At 42.2% G+C, this 13413-nt stretch overlaps 1 long non-coding RNA gene across 1 annotated transcript in view; it reads left to right on the top strand.

The window, feature by feature from the left end:
- The window catches only part of LOC108636363, a 102120-nt gene continuing 88752 nt past the window's right edge, over positions 46-13413 (top strand). Inside the window, exons 1-2 of the long non-coding RNA XR_001918300.1 lie at positions 46-127; positions 10439-10576. This is a non-coding gene — a long non-coding RNA (uncharacterized LOC108636363). The remainder of the gene's footprint in view (positions 128-10438; positions 10577-13413) is intronic.

Below are 13413 nucleotides of genomic sequence, written 5' to 3'. Positions count from 1 at the left end.
CGAGAGGAGGGGTCTGTTGCGCTTGCGCAACTGGCTGCCCGCCGAGGGCCTGGAGCGCATGTGCACAGGGAGTGGTGAAAAACGGGGTGGAGCCTGACTGCCGCTGTCATAGGGTGCTCCAGCTCACGTGAGTTTCGTCCTCCCCACCCCCGTTTCCCTGGGAGATCCTGGCGGCCGCAGGGTCCGCTCGAGTTGACTTTTCCTTCTGGAGGAGGGCGCCATTTTGTCCTGCGTTTTCGTTCAATGTAAACCTGGGGTTTAAAACCTTTGTTGCTCACCCTTGTCCCTTGTCTTTTGACCGCCTGTTGCTGTTGCAGTAACTTGAAGTACACCTGCATGTGGAGACGTTAGGCGAATTTTTTCTGTGTTTTAGCACAGGGACCTTGGGTTTTGAACTACTGAAGAAGACTTTAATTCATACAAAGCATTGGGTTACCTTAGGCTAATTATCGTGCAGGCCATCAAGAGAAAAGCATATCTGAGCTCAAGATCCTACTGCTGGGCCTCTCTGAGACTCAGAAACCAAGCGGGCCCTTGTGGGGCCCACCTGGGCAGGAAAGCCCTTCTTTTCCCCCTGTTGCTTGTTTATAGACTTCTTTTAGCTTCTTTTGAATTCGACTGAATTCCAAAAGGCAGATTTCAGCAGTTGCTTATTAGGGGACGGAAACAAAAGAGGCATAGTCAAGTAAGAATAGCACAGCACTGGGGCACGGTCTTGGTTCCTCCTCAGGGAGTGTGTGGTCAGCTGTGTCTTGGTGACTCCACAGACTGTAGCCCACCAGGCTCCTCTGGAATTTTACCAGGCAAGAATGCTAGAGTGGGTTACCATTTCCTTCTCTGGGAGATCTTCCTGACCCAGGGATTGAACCCCTGTTGCTTGCTTTGGCAAGCTTGGTCTTTACCACTAACATCACCTGAATATACGTAGTATTTATGAGTTCTATGGGAATTAGGCCCTGCCTAGATAGAGAATGGTAACTTAAACTTGAGGGCAAGATTCCTCACTACCAACCTACCAGAAGGAAATCACATGCCTTGCAGCCCTCACCCCAAATTTTTCCTATAAAAACTTACTCTCTACACGCTCTCAGTTCAGGGATTTACTTAGAGCATGAGCCACCCTTTCTCCTTGCTTAACCCTGCAATAAAACCTTTCTCTGCTCCAAACTCTGTTTTGGTTGGTTTGGCTTCACTGTGTGTCAGGCACACAAACTTGTATTCTGTAACAGGTCCTCAGGCCCACCTGGGAAACCTTGTTGCATGGGACAGCGGATGTCGGTTGTGTAATAAGATGCCAGTGACTTCTTAAGTCTCGAAGTCCGATTTCAAGAGAGAAAGATGCTCCGCTATTCCAATGTGAGGACTTGTGAAGGAAATTTTGAGGCAGTTTGGGAGGGAAAGAAGACAGCTGAAGAGTTTACCTTGTAAGAGAGAGGGGAAGTGGGAGTAAGAAAATAAAGCTCCAACACTGTATTGTTTATAGGTTACACAGGTCCTTTTAAGAAGTACCGTCACACTCTTATTTATTATTTATTATTCTTACTTGTCTACCTAGTGCTTTCATTTCTCTTGTTTTGTTAATTCCCTCAAAAGTAGATTTTTCTGCAGTCATCAAAGCGACAGTCTAATGACCCCTATTTTTAGGCTATTTGTATACTAAAACAATACATTGATGCTGAAGAGCATTGAGGGGAGGGATAAATTGGGAGCTTGTGGTTGAGGTATGCACACTATTATATGTAAAATAGGTAGCCAATAAGGACCTACTGTATAGCACAGGGAATGCTACTGGATACACTGTAATGACCTATATGAGAAAAGAATCTAAAAAAGAGTGGATATATGTATTTGTGGAGAAGGTAATGGCACCCCACTCCAGTACTCTTGCCTGGAGAATCCCATGAACGGAGGAGCCTGGTAGGCTGCAGTCCATGGGGTCGCTTAGAGTCGGATACAACTGAGGGACTTCACTTCCACTTTTCACTTCCATGCGTTGGAGAAGGAAATGGCAACCCACTCCAGTGTTCTTGCCTGGAGAATCCCAGGAGTGGGGGAGCCTGGTGGGCTGCCGTCTGTGGAGCCACACAGAGTTGGACTCGACTGCAGTGACTTAGCAGCAGCAGCAGCATATGTATTTGTATAGCTGATTCATTTGGTTGTACACCTGAAACTAGCACAACGTTGTAAATCAACTATGCTCCAATAAAAATTTTCAAAAAAGAACATAGAAACATAGGGAGGAATGATAAATAATATTAAACATGGAAGCAAAGTAGAAATTGAAAATTTCACATCCCTACCTTGCATATGACACGGAGGAGGGCAAGTGAGATAATTGGTATTAACTGCATCCTCTTCACATCTCTCTTTTATCTACTAATTCTCCTAAGAATTTGCTCTTTTTCCTTCTTGTTGCATACACTTAAAAACCACTAAGTGTTAGTCAGAAGAATTCTGGAATCAAATAGTGTTAACTATTTGATTAAAGGCTGTGGGAGAGGATGATTCTGGGGATACACATATCGCTGAGGTTTTTGTTGGTTTCCCCAAGAGCCCGGTAAATACTCAATATGACCACAAGGGGGATTATTGTAGCTCTAGACATTATTCAAAGCAGTATCCTGAGAATGAGGCTGCATGTATCCTATTATTTGCCTGAGTGAAGGACAGGCTTTGGGGTTGGTTTGTAAATTAACATAGCCTGCAGCCTGAAGGCTGGCAGAAATGAGCCTGAGTCTAAAAAGAAATAGGATGCAAATGAATAAGACTGGACAATTAGATCCATGGTTGGCTGGTACAATTCTTCATCATATAACACAGCGCTGTATTCCATTTCTCTGTTATCATTTCAGTGTCATACTGAAAAGTGAAAGGAGTTGGTACAGAATTTTCATGTGGGTAATTGTTTACCAGGTATAACAGACAGCTGTCTAATACCTGTGCATACTATGTTTTAAATTATAACTTTTAAACATTTAATTCCCAATCATTAATAGGAATTGTCTTTAAATAGTAATCACTTAATAGTTGTCAAGTGTTACTTAAGTACTCCACTGTCCTAAATGCTTTCTAACATTCTTTAATGGAATGTGCAAAAAAAAAAATGGTCTCAAGGGAATAATACTATTGGTATTCCCATTTTGCAGAGGTGGAAACTGAGGCTTAAAGGGATGTAGTATGTTATATAGGTCACATGGCAATTGAACGGTAAGGCCATATTTGAAGCCAGACTGTCTGACTAAAGAACCTATACTGCTAACCATTAGGCTTTGCTGTCTTGTAACAAAACTGGATCTGATCATTTATCTCTATGTATACAGAAGAAGAGTTTTGTAACATTGGCCTAATCCATTATTAACAGCAGTTATTTTAGGCAATTGAGTTAAAGCTATAAAAATATTTTTATGTAGTTTAGGTTCCAGGACAACTATAAAGGAAGTTCAATCTGTAATAGAACACATAAGATCAAGTTTATATTTTTAAAGGAGTCTCTTTAAACTGGTGGCTCAGATGACATTTTATTCAGTCTTCCCAAAGATGAATATCATGCTGTGGCACTTTCGTCTTCATGAAATAAAAATGTGACATACTGCAGGGATTTGTCATTTTTATTCTCCTTGGAATTTTTCATGTACCTGCAGCAGATTTCAGGAGACAGTTCCCACTTTTCTGTTTGGGTATTAGCTACACTATATTGGAGTACATTACACAGTGCCACTTCACTCAAGTCTAATTCAACAGAACTTGCCCCAGTGAAGTGTAGGAAGTATTGTGTCAGTGGTATTTCTGTCCCCAAGTATCGTGACAATTAGTAGGTTTCTTTCTGTATGGAATGCCCAGTAACCCACCAACCTGCCTTCCTTCTGAAAGGACAAGAGAGAAATAGAATATGACCCTGAAAGAAAACTAAGGCAGCAATAAATTAAGATAATCACTTTGATTAAATTTGATATTTACATTCTAGTTATAATGCAGTCTCATTGCACAGGGTAAAAAATCAGTCAGTTAACCTCACTTGGATTTTCATTCAGGTTTGAAAAACAGGTGGCTATTAGAGAGGTCCAAGAATCTGTGTGTGAAGTCCCTATTTGGGGAGGGTGTAGGACTGACAAAAAGCAGAGATTTGCTCTTTATGAAGACCCATTTAATAATTCTTAAGGATGTATGAGCCTTTTCTGAATACTTTCATTTATTCTTAATCAGAATGATTTAGCAAGAGGAAACCTGAACTAGAAGTTGAGCCTGAACTTAGGTTCTAGAAACATAGAAATGTATTTAGATATCATTTAAAATCTAACCTTTGCAGGCAGGGATAAATTGGGAGATTGGGATTGACATATATACACTACTATATATAGGATAGATAACTAAAAGGAGCCTACTACTATAGCACAGGGACCTCTACTCAATACTCTGTAATGGCCCATATAGGAAAAATGAAGGTCACTCAGTCGTGTCTGACTCTTTGCGACTCCATGGACTGTACAGTCCGTGGTACTCTCCAGGCCAGAATACTGGAGTGGGTAGCCTATCCCTTCTCCAGGGGATCTTCCCAACCCAGGGACTGAACCCAGGTCTCCCACATTGCAGGCAGTTTCTTTACTAGCTGAGCCACTAGGGAAACCCAGCCTATATGGGAAAAGAATCTAAAAACAAGTGGATATATGTACATGTGGTGGCTCAGAGCTTCCCAGGTGACTCAGTTCAGTGGCTCAGTCACGTCCAACTCTTTGTGACTCCATGGACTGCAGCACACCAGGCTTGCCTATCCATCACTAACTCCCAGAGCTTGCTCAAACTCATGTCCATCGGGTTGGTGATGCCATCCAACCATCTCATCTTCTGTCATCCCCTTCTCCTGCCTCTAGTTTTTCGTGGCATGAGAGTCTTTTCTAAGAAGTCAGTTCTTTGTATCAGCTGGCCAAAGTATTGGAGTTTCAGCTTCAGCATCAGTCCTTCCAATGAATATTCAGGACTGATTTCCTTTAGGATTGACTGGTTGGATCTCCTTGCAGTCCAAGGGACTCTCAAGGGTCTTCTCCAACCCCACAGTTCAAATGCATCAATTCTTCAGTACTCAGTTTTCTTTATGGTCCAACTCTCACATCCATACATGACCACTGGAAAAACTATAGCTTTGACTAGACGGACCTTTGTTGGCAAAGTAATGTCTCTGCTTTTGAATATGCTGTCTAGGTTGGTCATAGCTTTTCTTCCAAGGGGCAAGCGTCTTTTAATTTTATGGCTGCAGTCACCACCTGCAGTAATTTTGGAGCCCAAGAAAATAAAGTCTGAAACTGTTTCCATTGTTTTCCCATCTATTTCCCATGAAGTGATGGGACCAGATGCCACGATCTTAGTTTTCTGAATGTTGAGTTTGAAGCCAACTTTTTCACTCTCCTCTTTCACTTTCATCCAGAGGCTCTTTAGTTCTTCTTCACTTTCTGCCATAAGGGTGGTGTCATCTGCATATCTGAGGTTATTGATATTTCACCCAGCTATCTTGATTCCAGCTTATGTTTCATCCAGCCCAGCATTTTGCATGATGTACTCTGCATATAAGTTAAATAAGCAGAATGACAGTCTACAGCCTTCACGTACTCCTTTCCCAATATCTACTCCTTTCCCAATATGGAACCAGTCCGTTGTTCCATGTCCAGTTCTAACTGTGTTGCTTCTTGACCGGCATAAAGATTTCTCAGGCGGCAGGTAAGGTGGTCAGGTATTCCCATCTCTTGAAGAATTTTCCACAGTTTGTTGTGATCCATGAAGTCAAAGACTTTGGCGGAGTCAATAAAACAGATGTTTTTCTGTGACTCTCTTGCTTTTTCAATGATCCAACAGATGTTGGCAATTTGATCTCTGGTTCCTCTTTACTAAACCCAGCTTGAACATGTGGAAGTTCTCAGTTCATGTACTGTTGAAACCTGGCTTGGAGAATTTTGAGCATTACTTTGCTAGTGTGTGAGATGAGTGCAGTTGTGCAGTAGTTTGAACATTCTTTGGCATTGCCTTTCTTTGGGATTGGAATGAAAACTAACCTTTTCCAGTTTTGTGGCCACTGCTGAGTTTTCCAAATTTGCTGGCATATTGCATGCACCACTTTCACAGCATCATTTTTTAGGATTTTTAAATAGTTCAGTTGGAATTCCATCGCCTCTACTAGCTTTATTCATAGTGATGCTTCCTAAGGCTCACTTGACTTCGCATTCCAGGATGTCTGGCTCTAGGTGATTGGTGTGGTTATCTGGGTCATGAAGATCTTTTTTGTACAGTTCTTCTGTGTATTCTTGCCACCTCTTCTTAATATCTTCTGCTTCTTTTAGGTCCATACCATTTCTGTCCTTTTTTGGGCCCATTTTTGCATGAAATGTTCCCTTGGTATCTCTAATTTTCTTGAAGAGTTATCTAGTCTTTCCCATTCTATTGTTTTCCTCTATTTCTTTGCATTGATCACTGAGGAAGACTTTCTTGTCTCCTTGCTATTCTTTTGAACTCTGCATTCAAATGGGTATATCTTTCCTTTGCCTTTAGCTTCTCTTCTTTTCTCAGCTACTTGTAAGGCCTCCTCAGACAACCATTTTGCTTTTTTGCATTTCTTTTTCTTGGGGATGGTCTTGATCACTGCCTGCTGGGTGTAATGTCATGAACCTCCATCCATAGTTCTTCAGGCACTCTGTCTATCAGATCTAATCCCTTGAATCTATTTGTCACTTCCACTGTAGTGGTTTTCCCTACTTTCTTCAGTTTAAGTCTGAATTTGGCAATAAGGAGTTCATGATCTGAGCCACAGTCAGCTCCCAGTTTTGTTTTTGCTGACTGTATAGAGCTTCTCCATCTTTGGGTGCAAAGAATATAATCAGTCTGACTTTGGTGTTGACTATCTGGTAATGTCCATGTATAGAGTCGTCTTTTATGTTGTTGGGAGAGAGTGTTTGCTATGACCAGTGCCTTCTCTTGGCAAAACTCTGTCAGCCTTTGCTCTGCTTCAGTTTTAACTCCAAGGCCAAACTTGCCTGTTACTCCAAGTATCTCTTGACTTCCCACTTTTGCATTCTAGTCCCCTACGATGAAAAGGACATTTTTTTTTAATGTTAGTTCTAGAAGGTCTTATAGGTCTTCACAGAACCTTTCAAATTCAGCTTCATTGACATCTGTGGTTGGGACATAGACTTGGGTTACTGTGATACTGAATGGATTGCCTTGGAAACGAACAGAGGTCATGCTGTCATTTTTGAGACTGCACCTAAGTACTGCATTTCGGACTCTTGTTGACTATGAGGGCTACTCCATTTCTTCTAAGGGATTCTTGCCCACAGTAGTAGATACAGTGGTCATCTGAGTTAAATTTGCCCATTCCAGGTCATTGTAGTTCACTGACTCCTAAAACGTCAATGTTTACTCTTGCCATCACCTGTTTGCCCACTTCCAATATTCCTTGATTCAAGGACCTAACATTCCAGGTTCCTATACAATATTGTTCTTTACAGCATCGGACTTTAGTTTCTTTAGGTGATAAGGATTTATTTGAAGGCTAGTTGGAAAAGTATAGGTATTGTCTCAGTAGCCACAGAACCAGAGGTCAGGAAGAACGAGGGGTAGCTCCTCCTCTTTGGTCAGGCCCCAGCAGGATCAGTCATCTATATGGTGCTTCTGCACTGACTCTGCCCTTTCCACAGCTCACTTCTTTGTGTTTGCTTCCCTAATTCTTCCATGACAGTAGTTCCCTTGTTTCAGTAGGCATCAGAATTACTGGGAAGCTCTTTAAGCATGCCAGCCCAAGCGATTTAGTCCTGTAGGTCTGAGGTGTTTCAAGTAATCTGCATGCTTAACAAGTTTGACCAGAGGTTCTGGTAGGGGTAGCAATTAAGGATCTCACCTTGCTTAGTATCATGGTATCTTCTGGTCACCACATTTTTTCACTACACATTCTATTAGAAGAATATATGAGGTACTTCCCTGACCGTCCATTGGTTAAAACTCCCCTCTTCTACTGCAGGAGGCACGAGTTCCATCCCTAGTTGGGATACTAAGATTCTGCATGCTGCATGGCATAGCCAAAAAATTAAAAACAAAAAATTTGAGCACATACCTCCATTATGACTATTTATATATTTAGAAGCTTTGCATGTAGTACTATTATTAAAATGTATAAAATAGAAAAGATAAAAAATAAATGTAAACACATTGGAATACTTTTTTTCCTGTACTCTCATGTATCCCAGGGCTGCCTGCACTACCCCTGCTATCCTTCTGCGTGCTTGAAGTACACCGTCATTACGGAGTGCCTTTATTGGGCAGAGTAAAGGTACAGAAAAGTGGCAAGTTGTTTCAGGACTCACTGGGTCAGCTCATAGGCCTTTCGTTTAGGTGCCAGGTCTTTGTTTTATTGAGCTAGTGATTGGGGTGGGGTGAGAGTAGTGATTGTGTGTGTGGCATCATGTAAAGCAGGCTGGTTCCTATAGGGAGGCTGTGATCCCCTTCTTCAGGGGCAAGGGGGAATCTGTGAGTGTGATAGCTGCCGTGGGTCTCATGAACATCTCTCTTCCCCATAGACTAATGATCTGTCTCTAAGCCTGTTTAGTTGTTAAGTCACGTCCGGCTCTTTTTTGACCCCATGGACTGTAGTCTGCCAGACTCCTCTATCCATGGGGTTTTCCAGGCAAGAATACCCATTTCCTCCTCCCGACCCAGGGATTGAACCCTTGTCTCTTATGTCTCCTGCACTGGCAGACGGGTTCTTTATCACTGGCGTCACCTGGGGAGCCTGGCAAAGTGCAAACTCTCTGTGGAGAGAGACTCCGCAGAGGCTGTGGATGAGACCCCCTTTGTGTGCTCTTTCAGCTTTCCATGACTTCCCAAATAGAAGTCTGTTTTACCCTGGGCTGTGCCAGGAGATGGGGGTGCGTGCGTGCGTGCGTGTGCGTGTGTGTGTGTGTGTGTGTGTATGGTGTGTGTGTGGTGTGTGTGTTTGCTCTCAGGAGTTTGAGTGATCAAGTGTCTACAAGTAACTTAATGTGAAGTAGTAACTGAGTCACTGAACTCAAATACAAGTCTTCTCTGTGTATCTACTCTGGTCTTGGATATATACGCACTCCCAGTAGCCAAAGAGGCTTCACTTTTCCGGATTTGCCCAATTTGTAGTTCTCTGATACTACTTTCTTGCTCGTGTGCACTGTTTTGTGATTGGAGCATCATTTCCATGAGATAGAGTAACCATGTTGGGACAAGCAGACCTAAGGCATTGTCAGAGCCCAGAGTCAGAGCTGGACAAATCCCAAGCACATTTCAGAAATCAAATGACATTTAATAAGTCATTAAAGTTGAAAATGGGTTTTCCACAATCTTTTTTCCCAAATACTTTTCCTACCCCTACTTTGAGCCTTTTTGTATTTTAGTTTTCTTCTGTCATCTTGGGTGTTTATTTGAGTGCAGGTGTTCTATACTCTCAAAGGCCTTGGAGAGTGGCCCACTGTTTTGAGCTCTGCAGAGGAGAGAGAAACGGGTTTCTTGGATTTAGGGTAGCTGGAGAAGGCAATGGCACCCCACTCCAGTACTCTTGCCTGGAAAATCCCATGGACGGAGGAGCCTAGTGGGCTGCAGTCCATGGGGTTACAAAGAGTCGGACACGACTGAGCGACTTCTTTCACTTTTCACTTTCATGCATTGGAGAAGGAAATGGCAACCCACTCCAGTGTTCTTGCCTGGAGAATCCCAGGGATGGCAGAGCCTGGTGGGCTGCCATCTCTGGGGTCGCACAGGGTCGGACACGACTGAAGCGACTTAGCAGCAGCAGCAGCAGTCATACATATGTGTCTATATCCTGAGTGATAGGGATATTTGAAAATAAATTATTTAGAATTTCATTTATTTTATTTCATTTAAATTATTTATATTTTCATTATTTTCTGCTTAATTTATGTTATTGAAAATCTCTAGGCTAGAAACACCATTAAAAAATTATTTTAAAAAATATTAAATCTTTTTAAAATCTAAAAGACCAGCTGCACTGGGTCTTCACTGCTGCATCAGGCTTTCTCTGGTTATAGTGGACAGTGTGTGGGCTTCTCTTGTGGAGGCTCCTGGGCTCTAGAGCATGCAGGCGTGGTGTTGTGACACATGGGCTCAGAAGCTCCCCTGCAAGTGGAATCTTCCAAGACTAGGGACCCCTGTCCCCTGCATTGGCAGGCAGATTCTTAACCACTGGACAACCGGGGAGGTCCACACCATTTTTTCTGTCATTTTGTTTTTTTTTTTTCAGTCAGTGTATGTGCTTGCCATTTTTGTGTTCTGCTTTGTATACCTTTCCTAAAAATATTTTCTTGTCAACCTGGTCACGTATACTTGTTATTTTTAATGGTTGTCTATATAATCTTATTCTTCCTTGGGATTCATAACTTTATTCCACTTAATCCTCTTTGCTTCTACTATTTTGCAGGGTGTGTGGAAAGATTTGCTGCATTTCTAAAGAATTTCAGAAAACAAGCTGCATTTCAGAACCTAAACCAGCATTTGCTTTTCTTCACTCTGAGGGAGCACACAAGTATTGAAATTCTCTGCCACTGGGCACGCCAAGGTATTGAATTCTCTTCTCTGGAGTCCATGTCTGTGGGTCTGACTGGGGCACTTGATCAGCAAGAGGTCTCAGACACCAAACTGGGGAAAAAATTAAACTAACAGAATGGTCGATATTCCCAAAGAGTCACTTTAGGTTCTGTCTATTGCTGCAGTGTTCAAAACATAGACATAGTTCATTGCCGTGATTAAAGTGACTTTCACCATTAGCCTCTTTGCTCCTGTAAGATATAGTGGTAGGCTATAGCTGGTTCATCATTTGGAGGTATAATGGTTAGCTAAAGCTATTTTTCTACAAAGGGCCAGTTATTTCCTTAGTTTTTCTCTAAAACTTCAGCTTTAACGGGAAAGAGCCATGAATTTTGTGATATAGCTGCCTCCTTATCTGTCTTGGGAGTTATAGACTGCACATATAAGACAGTTCATGTACCTCTGCATAATGAGGTAAGTTTTAGAAATCATAAATCTTCACTTAACATGCAGGTGGTGTTGGGTGCCAGCTTTAGAAAAACTGATGTAGTTGCCAAGTGCATGAATGTCATAAATCATTCATGCTAAGGTAGCCCAGAATTGTGCTATCCTCTGAGGCAGACCAATTTCAAGGTGGTTGTTAAACACAAAAATGTGAGTTTGGATGATTGTTTTTCAAAATCAAACACACTTTTTATTTGAAAAGTAAAACCAAATTATCTTCCTTTTCATAGTTGAAGTCAGTTTTTTAAGACCCTCCCTTCACCCTCAAAGACTCTATCAATGATAATATCTTTCCATCCCTGATCCCTGAATTCCATCAGAAATACATCACAAAATATATAACGTGTACATTTGCAATCCAGGCCATTAATGTGCTGAAAATAAGATTTTGATGTCTCAATAAATCTTGAGGCACAGTAGTAGGGAAAAATTCTATTAGAGTTTTTTGAGGTATTTTCTTCTTGTGTCATATTTTACATGAAGTTGTAACTGCACAACTCAGATGGGACTCAAACCCAGCCTAAACCCAGACTGGGACTTGAACCCATAGGCTGGGACTCAAACCCAGTGTCTTTTCATTAAGATCACACACCTGTTTTCAGAGCTTAATGAAGGTCAGGTTCTTTATGTCTTAGGATAGAAGCCATTCAGCTAGAAACAAAGTGAAAAGAAGTGGATTTATTTAGAGACATACACATTTCATAGACAGAATGTGATCTGCCTCAAAAAGCAAAAGCAGCCCTGGGAGAAACTCAGTCCACAGACAGAGAGACGATGAGAGGCGCCACAATATGGATTGGGTACTTTTTATGAATCTGATCATTTCATAGGCTAATGAGTGGAAGGATTATTCCAGCTATTTTGGAGAAGGGGCAGAGATTTCCAGGAACTGGACCCCTGCACATTTTTTAGCCTTTCATGGTGGTCTTGGAATTGCCATGGCACCTGTGAGTATGTCATGTAGCTGATGTATTACAGTGAACATATAATGAGGCTCAAGGTCTACTAGAAGTCAAATTTTCCACCATCTTAGACCTAACCAGTTATAACCAGTCTTTGTCATATCCTCAATGTCTGTGTCATTCGGTAAAATTTGTTCCCTGCCGTCTTCCCTCGTTTTAATGTTACAGTGGATAATAGGCAAACATAAGCCCTCTTCCCAGAGAAGGCAATGACCCCCAACTCCAGTACTATTGCATGGAAACTCCCATGGACAGAGGAGCCTGGTAGGCTGCGGTCCATGGGGTCTTGAAGAGTCGGACACGACTGAGTGACTTCACGTTCACTTTTCACTTTCATGCATTGGAGAAGGAAATGGCAACCCACTCCAGTGTTCTTGCCTGGAGAATCCCAGGGACGGAGGAGCCTGGTGGGCTGCCGTCTATGGGGTCGCACAGAGTCGGACATGACTGAAGCAACTTAGCAGTAGCAGCAGCAGCAGCAGCCTTCTTCCACAGTGCCTGTTTATTTAGGGCTAAAAAGGGCGAAGAAGTAGGGCTTAGAGGGAGGTGACCCCTGGGACAGAAAACTGAGCACTACGATGAGCCGAACAGTCTCTGAGTCACCAGACTTTATCTAGACTCCTGGAATATGGGTTTTAAACTAAAGTATTTCATCTGAAGGTTGCTTATTTGGTAGATGAAGACGATGAGGTTAGATAGTATCTTTTTTAATTAAAGCTATTTTATTGGGGGATACATTGAGGTAGTCCAGGTTGGATAGTATTGAGGAAGGAAAATATGCTAGTATTTTCAGTCAGGAGTCTTCAGAGAGAAAAATGAAGTTTTGCCTGAGGCTGTTAGGTACTCAGTGAGTAGTTAGGTTCTCAGTGGGTAGTTAAGTGTCTGTATCCTTTTGTGTAGTCTCCAGCACAGAGCCACATATTGGTGACACTTGGCTTCTCTTTGGTGTATCTTAGAAGCTCTTTTGAGGTGAATGTGTTGATTATATGGGTAGCCTCGGTTAAAGATTTTAAGGGACGATTCCAGGCAGAACATCTTTTTCGCTGAATGTAATCTCCCACTCCTCCACTGCAGGCTTACTACTACATTATGCTTCAATGCCTTGTGTATACCTTTCCCACTATTAGATATGCTCTTCCATTTCTTATCCAGATGTTAAGCTCTTACTTATCCTGTAAAGTGAAGTCGCTCACTAAAGTGTCCGACTCTTTGCGACCCCATGGACTCCTCCGTCCATGGGATTTTCCAAGCAATAGTACTGGACAGGATTGCCATTTCCTTCTCCAGGGGATCTTCCCAACCCAGGGATTGAACCCGGGTCTCCCGCATTGTAGACAGACACTTTACCATCTGAGCTACCAGGGAAGTCTACTTATCCTGTAAAACCCTCTTAAATCTCATC

The sequence above is a fragment of the Capra hircus genome, chromosome 7 (genome assembly GCF_001704415.2).
Source record: "Capra hircus breed San Clemente chromosome 7, ASM170441v1, whole genome shotgun sequence".
Taxonomy (NCBI): domain Eukaryota; kingdom Metazoa; phylum Chordata; class Mammalia; order Artiodactyla; family Bovidae; genus Capra; species Capra hircus.
Note: the sequence above shows the minus strand (reverse complement) of the source record. Positions and strands in the feature narration are given on the sequence as shown.